Below are 8,106 nucleotides of genomic sequence, written 5' to 3' on the forward strand. Positions count from 1 at the left end.
CCGTGCAAACAGACGTGAGTTAAGGGCATGTAATTTAATGTGGTTGGTAATTTTAATCACATCCTACAAGACGTTGTTAAGTTCAGGAGACATTTTTTGGCTAGCCAGCATTTCTCTATGGATGACACAGTGCATAGACTCACATTCAGAAGCAACCTCTTTGACCCAAGTAGTGAAACCAGAAAGCTGTCTGGTCATGGCAGCCCCTCCATCCATGCATATACTGACACAAAATGACCAATTCAGTTTTCCTGATATATAATCTTTCAAAGACTTGAATAGTTCTGCAGCTGTGGTGTTGGTTGGCAACAAAAGTGCACATAACATATCCTCATGCACATCCTCCTGAAAAATATATCACACAAAAACAAGCATTGTTGCCTTGTTGTCAACATCTGTAGACTCATCAGCCTGGATTGTGTACCATGGTGACTCATTAATCCTCTCTAAAAATTGTGTCTCAATATCCTCTGCTATTTCATCATTCGTCTAGTTATGGTGCTAGCCGAAAGAGGAACATGCGCCACCTTTTGAACAGCAGCCTCTAATAAAAGTTCACGACAAATGTCCTTAGCAGCAGGCAGGATCAACGCTTCACCAATAGTAAAGGGCTTCTTAGCTTTAGCAATGTGGTTAGCCACTAAGACTGATGCTCTCAGTTCAGACACATTTAGTGAAGTGGTGGCCTTCAATAATTGCTTCTGTCCTTTGTGTTCACATTTTATTCTTTTGAAAAATTTCAAAGGCTTGTCTTTTAATGCAGGGTGCTTGGTCTCCAAGTGAGGAAGCAGTTTTGAAGGTTTCATGACTTTGTTGGATAGCTGGTCACCACATATTATACAAAGCAGGCTTGGAGAATGTGAATCACCTGTTGCAATGAACCTGTAATTTAAGTAGGACTCTTGGTATTTTCTTTTAATTGCAGCTTTCTTTTTGTTGGCAGTCTTAGAGTCATCTGCTGTCTCATCATTGGGTCTTACCCCGTTTTCAAAAAAGCTCTCCGACGACGTTTATTTTTTACTCATTTTGGCTAGGGTTAGCTTGTGGGCTTACCAAAACTGTGACTGAGACAAGTGCGGAGTGCAGAAAAGAGGCACAGATGGAAGTGGTAAATAAAATAATGGTCAGGCCTTGAGCGGATTAAAATAAGTGTCGGATTCTGACTTAAAACCTGCCACCAGATGCAGCTGTACAATTGAAGCAAATCAACTCACTTGCCACTGTAAAGCCCGCCACCTGATGCAGCTTAATTGTCACTTGCCACTCACTGATAGGAGTTTGATATGAGTCTGCAAGCAATTGAGTCATTATGGTCTCTGTGCAGTCAAACCTCTCTGCTAAAGATAATCTGTATTTGCAGCTGCTCCCCAGTGCTAGCATCACCACCTTAGCTCCATCTCAGATCATCAGGCATTAGATTCTCATAAGGAGCGTGAAACGTAGATCCCTCACATGCACAGTTCACAGTAGGGTTCACGCTCCTATGAGAATCTAATGCCACCGCTGATCTGACAGGAGGTGGAGCTCAGGTGGTAATGCTAGTGATGGGGAGTGGCTATAAATACAGATGAAGCTTCGTTTGCTCACCTGCCACTCACCTCCTGCTGTGCGGCCCAGTTCCTAACAGGCCATGGACCAGTACTGGTCTGTGGCCAACTGGTTGGGGACCCCTTGTCTAGGCTAATTGTTCCCCACTACTATGGTAAGACCTATCCAATACTCTACCCTGTGCACTTAAATCTTGAAGTTTTTGCAATGTAGCTAGTGGGAACAGGAACTGTTTCTTGCCATGTTTGAATGTTAGGCACTGTTCCCTCTAATCAGGTGGTTCTTTCCCTGGACTTGAGTAATTTCTTGGGTATGCATGATCAGTATGCATCTAGATACTCAAGGGAGGGGGGCCCCTACTTATGTTTGGTGTTCTTTCCCTATGCAGCTCTCTCGTCTCCTGTACTTTATTCACTGGAATTTACACATTTTGGTGGAAATTAGCCATCTTGGTGTCCTGGTTACTAAACTCCATTGACTCAACTCAGGAAAGCCATCAGAATCCACCTCAGGTCTACTTCACTGCACATGGCCTGGAAACTCATTGATGCCAATAACCTTGGACATTTGTAAGGATCACCTTGTTTGTTTTCTGTCTTGCAGTAATCACTACCATTGTCTGATATCCAGTGTCTTTTGTGTTTTTGTTATTTCAGGCAGGAGGATAAATCCAGTCCCTATTCTTTGATCTTGGTTAGAATTTAAAGTCAGTTTAAAAAAACTATATAATTATGAAATCATGGACTTTTAACATATTTGATGTGTTTCAATTCACCATAGATAATAGTGTTAATGCTCAACTTGTCCCATTTTGGTTAGTGAGAGCCCCTTCAAGTTGGCTTTTGAAAGACCGCAGGAGTCCTTTATGCTTTCCTTGTTTTCTTGTCAAAATGATGTTTCAGACTCATTTTGTATATTTTTGGCCTTAAATCACTATTTTCTCCAAGGATGCAAGAGAGCTATTTTTGAGAAATGACTCAGGCCTGGGATACTGAGAATACCCCAAGGAGAACATCTGAAAGGCAAAAGATTTCTAGAGACTACCTGAAACATATCCAGAGAATAACCAAAAGCTCAATAAGGAAACCTCAGGCCTATGACCCCTTTCAGTACTCTTCTCACTGTCTTCTCCCCCTGCCTCTACCACACACTCACTCATTCATGCCAAAAGGCAATCTTTCATACTGGTTGCTCTGGAATACTGGAAGCAATTGAAATTGATATCAAATATGGACAAGTCTGAGCATTAAACGGCCATTTAATTTTCATTTCAGAGAATAGACTCCTATTACTTCTTGCATGATCAGTCTTCTAATATAAGTGGTTTGGGAAAATTCCATAAAAGATACAAAGCCCAAAGCAGATTAAAATTCTGAGGCTCTAAATTAATTTCTCAACTCAAAATATTTTGGAAAAAAAGAACATGCAATAGTGAAATCCATGAATGATCAATTCAAACTCTTGTTTTTAAACACTATTTTCAACTTTCATTTTCAGCAAAAATTACCATAGTCAGTAAAAGGAAACTGATCTATCTCATTTTACTGATACTTTTTTCTTCTCCCAGGCTCATCATTTTAGAATAGTTTAGAGGCCAAAAAAGCAAGTGATGCAAGAAAATAGCACTGATTATTGTACAAATGAGGTGATCATTTAATCCTTGATAATCAGCAAGTCATGCAGTGCATTCAGTAATGTGGGTTCATGAGAATGTTTGAACTGGTTTCCTCATGTGGGTTTCTGGTCCCTGTACCTCATCTTACATTTGGAAGATTATTTGTGTCATAACAGAAAAAACTCTTTGGGGAAGCGAAAAAGCAGTTGTGACTGTTGAATACTGAGACATTACTAATGTCTGACAATAATACATGAGGTTATAAACCATAAACCATTAGTTAATCTTAATGTCTTTTCCATGTTCAAATGTTGGATTAGTCCATTATCCATCCCATCTGTAATATGTCATATTTAAAACAATTGATCTTTATTAGTGCAATGTTGTAATTCTTAATTACATTGTAATTTCTTAACTTTTCAATTAAAAAATTAAGAAAAGCAAAACCAAAATAAAACAATTGATCTTTAGAAGATAAATCCGAAGTCCTCCCACCATCCTTCCCACTATCTACTAGGGGTAAAGGTATGACCAATGAGAGAGAGTCTCTCCCTCTCTAAACACCTCTGTAGTAACTAGATCATTGTTTATGTTCACCCATATTCAGGTAATTCTGATAAAAACAATATTAATTTAGAATTACAATTAGGATTTTAAATCAAAATGAGAGTTCTTTGAGCATAATCCAGTTGTCATAGTATGGATAAAATTACAACCATATTTTACCAAATTATTTTACACAAGTAATAAATATATTTAATGTAAAAATATAGGAAATAAAAATAAGCAATAATAAAATATTAAGTTAAAATCGCATAAAAAGCCTCTACCACAAGATGACTACTGGCTGCATATTGAGAATGTCTTTCCTGACATTTCTTATGGAAATATAATTAGGTTTTTTTTTTTCAAAAAAGGCACTATCCTTTTCATATTGTTCTGAAATGGTTTTTGGTTTTTAAATTAAAAAATAGAAGTCATATGTACCCATAATTAAAAATTCAAATAGTATGGTAAGACATAAAATGAAAATTAGAAGTCTAGCTAGGCTTACTCTGCAGATATAGCCATTAATAATTTTAAACATATGAAAAATTTTTTATATATAAGTATCAGCATATACACCCAAATACATGCATACATTATGCACAAGAATGGGATAATGGCAAACCTACTATTATGTACCTTACTTTTTAAAATTAGTAATATTATCCATCATCATTGTGGAGATACTTTCCTATCAGCACATATATATTTTCCTTAGTCTCTCTTCACCCTCACGAAGTACCCATATGCATTTATTTGGATTATATATAAGCAATGAAAGACTTAACAAGTCACGGAAAAGTAATTTAAACTCCTTAAGTGACCAAAAAGTATTCTCTGTTAAGTAAGCCAAACTGCCATTAATGTAACATGGAGAGTGGTGTTCCAATAAACTCTACTGATGAAAAACACACAAGAAAATTTATAAGAATAATTCGAGTATTACTTAAACTGTTTGAGAAGCATAAAGGCAGAAAGCCAAATGATTTTGAATCTTAACACATTTCCTTGATGAATGGGCTTTATCTTACTCTTCCTTATTTCATTTATTCTCCATACTGCTGTGCTTTTAGTCTTTGTGCATGTATATTCCGAATACTGTTTCTGTTTTCCCCTTATCTATCTAAGTATCTATGTATCTACATATCTATGTATCTATCTATCTATTATCTATCTATCTATCTATCTATCTATCTTATCTGTCTACACCAACATCTAACACTACATACACCCACACAGTTCCAGAACAATACAACATGCCACTCTGGTCACACAGGACGAAAGGAGACCAATGAACTTTAAGTGTGAGCCCAAAATAAGGGTTGTTGATGATTATAGTTTTATTCTTTTGTTTGTAGCTGATTTGATGATTATTCCTGTATCGGGTAGAATTCAGTGGATAGAGGAAATGGATGTGTGTGTGTGTGTGTGTGTGTGTGTGTGTGTGTCTTGAAGGTGGGGAAGAATAGGAGAGAGATTTCAAGGTGCACACAGCCCAATATTTTGTTTGTCACAAGGCCTAATGATTAGATTTACCCACTTACTTTATAAGTGATGAATGATTTTATTTCCAGCAGTATATCAATATCTCCTTGTGCACATAAAAGAAGTTATAACCACTCCAATCTTAACTACTCTTCACTGAGCCCTCTTGAATGTTAGATACTTCTAGATCATTGTAATTGAACCATGTCTGCTTCTAAATGTTATATGCATCACTTGTGTAATGACCTGAAGAAGAGGACGAATCAATGGCTGACAGCACTGAGAAGCCAATAGAGATAAGGAAAACATGGAGTTTCAGATTGTATTTCTGTTCCTCAGCTTCAGTCTTAGTGCACTATATCTAACGATAAATATCCAGAGCTCTCACCAGAACCCAAAGCACTCAAAAATGAGTTGTAGGCATATTCTGTAACAATTTTGATGTCATCATCTTCTTTCTTGCTCCTGAGGGCTTTGAGCCAAGTACTTCCTGAAGTGCTTACTCTATTTTCCCTTGTTTTAAGACTTCCTCCTGTGCCAGTCAACCTCTCCCTAATGCCCTTTTTTACTTTATCCTTATCAAAATCTTTATCTCATTCAGACTGTCAGGATATGGCTCAGTGACTGCTTAGGGCTCCTCAGTTCCATACGTTTCTGGCATTAGTTGAAAATAAGCCTCTGCAAATCTTGTATCTGGGCTGCTAGCAGGTTCATCATCATCGTCACAGCCCAAACAGTGAGACCGGTCCCTCTGTTATCTCTTAAACAGCTGTTGCATTTTCATCCTTGCTCATTCCCTTCAATACTAAGTTTTCTAATGTGAATTTGTCAGAACTCTATTCATTATGTTAAAAACTTTTCCTGAAGTTTTTCTGCTGCTGCTCCGTTTGACATTTTACATAGACTCTGGCTAAGGGCCACTAATTCTGACTCTTTGGATCAATCCATAAAGCCATGCAACTCTGGGATTTGAAGTTAGATTTCCTTGACCATGTACAAGGGTAATAGTGAAGGTATTCACTGTGTGAGAGGCTTTCAGTGATCAAGAACCTGAAGTATGTGCGCTCCCAAGGATAAAAGGCAGCTTTATATTTTCAATGCAGTGAAATGTTGGAGTTGGATATCTTGGAATGGTGACTTTCTGGCCAAACTCTGTAAAGTGAGAGAGCCACGTTTAAGCTATAACTTTTTAGATGAAGAGCAAGAATGCTGCAAAGTCAGTTAAATTTATGCATGGCAAAACACTTCTCAATCCACTTCTTTTAAGAATATTCCAGTTCTTTTGCCTAAAAGAAAAGTCAGAGGAACTTATGTTTACCAAGGAGACAATGGGGAATGTCAGGGTAGAGTTCATTAAATTGTCCTACCTGGGAAATGGTCAGTCCACTTGCTTTACATATGATATAGTAGTGAACCTCAAATTCCAAGTTAGTGATATAAGTATTCTCAGGTACTAGAAATATCTGTTGAGCTTTCTACCAGTTATGGGTTTAATATTTCAAATTTTATTTAATTTTGTGTCCCCTTTAAGTTGTTCTAAGAACTGAATAAAAAACTCATGAACATCGAGGTATTTATAGATAAATGATGCAATATCTAGGATTGGCTTTATATAAGTCAGCAAAAGAAAAAGGGGAGCATAGATGTAACAAGATTGGACAGGAGTTGATAAATGTTGAAGCTGAGCGTTGGATACGAGGTGGTTCATTGTAATCTTGGCTCTACTTCTATGTATGTTTGAAAATTTCCATAATAAAAGTTTTTAAAACTTAAGCATTATTCTGCATATAACCAGAGAATCTCTGGCAGCAGCTGAAACAGTATGTTTAACCTTCTGGAGTAAACCTTTCTTAGTTTCAGAGCTACAGACATCCTTCTTAATAAGCAAGAGTGCAAAAGCCTGGTAAAAGCACTGAATGGGATTTTCTTCCATGAAATATCTTGCTTAGGTAAATCATTAGTACATGACTACATGACTAAAATGAAAACAGAGACTGTAAAATAGCCTTCATAAAGCTGGCATTTCCAAAACCGGTCTTGAAGTCGTTGCTGTAGGTGAGCAGAAAGGGGTCCCTGGCTTATTCCACTCAGTGTGATCCTGGTTATACTTTTGTTTGGCTTTGTTTATAAACATGGAAAGTGGCTGGCTTAGAGTGAAACCCTTACCATGTTTGTGGAGGAGTCAGCAGAGGGGATCTGGCTAGAAATACCAGTTATACCTTGGTTAGAATTTTCAGAAAAGAGTTCCCCTGTTGTAGTCCTGCTACCAGAAAAGAATGAAGACCACTAAGGTCTGAAGTCTTTTCTTCAGTATGTTTCAGACCCTGCTGTTTCTCTCTGCTGCTCTTTCAATACTTTCCAGTGGGGGGAGGGGGTCTGTCTTACTACTAAGATTTGATGATACAACATTCTCCTCTGAATAGTCTTTGTCCATATCTGAAGCAGTTCTAATTTTTAATAACTCTAAGTGGTGTTGACTGTGACTTTCAAACAGTAGATTGTCCCAGGCATTTCTTTTGTAGCCTTTGGGGCTACTCTAATTAGATTACCAAGAATCTTTCAAAATAGAAGCTCATCTTTAGTCTCCAAACTTGCTGCTTTTTAAGGAACTTGTTTATTCACTTTTTGGTTTCTTTCTGTGATGTTTTAACTACCTAGAACAGTTCCAATGCTAAAATATACCATTGATAAGATTTCATAGATGTGTGAAGATTATTTTGATGAACCACATCTAGAAATAACTCCCTTTGATCTGCATCCTTATAAGATACTTTGTCAATAGTCGGGAGTCTGTTCTTATAGAGTTAACAGCAAGTGACTTTGATTTGCTCTGTCAGGCCACATAAATCAAAATTTTAATCTTATAACTTAGCTGAAATATCCTTGGAATGCCTCCAGTTTTGTAGTGAACC

General features: G+C 37.2%; 1 pseudogene; it reads right to left on the minus strand.

Annotated features, from left to right (window-relative positions):
* Nucleotides 1–6,236: 6,236 nt before the first annotated feature.
* Nucleotides 6,237–7,206, minus strand: LOC136142176 (ubiquitin carboxyl-terminal hydrolase 37-like; annotated as a pseudogene).
* Between the last annotated feature and the right edge of the window lie 900 nt (nucleotides 7,207–8,106).

The sequence above is a fragment of the Phocoena phocoena genome, chromosome X (genome assembly GCF_963924675.1).
Source record: "Phocoena phocoena chromosome X, mPhoPho1.1, whole genome shotgun sequence".
Lineage (NCBI taxonomy): Eukaryota > Metazoa > Chordata > Mammalia > Artiodactyla > Phocoenidae > Phocoena > Phocoena phocoena.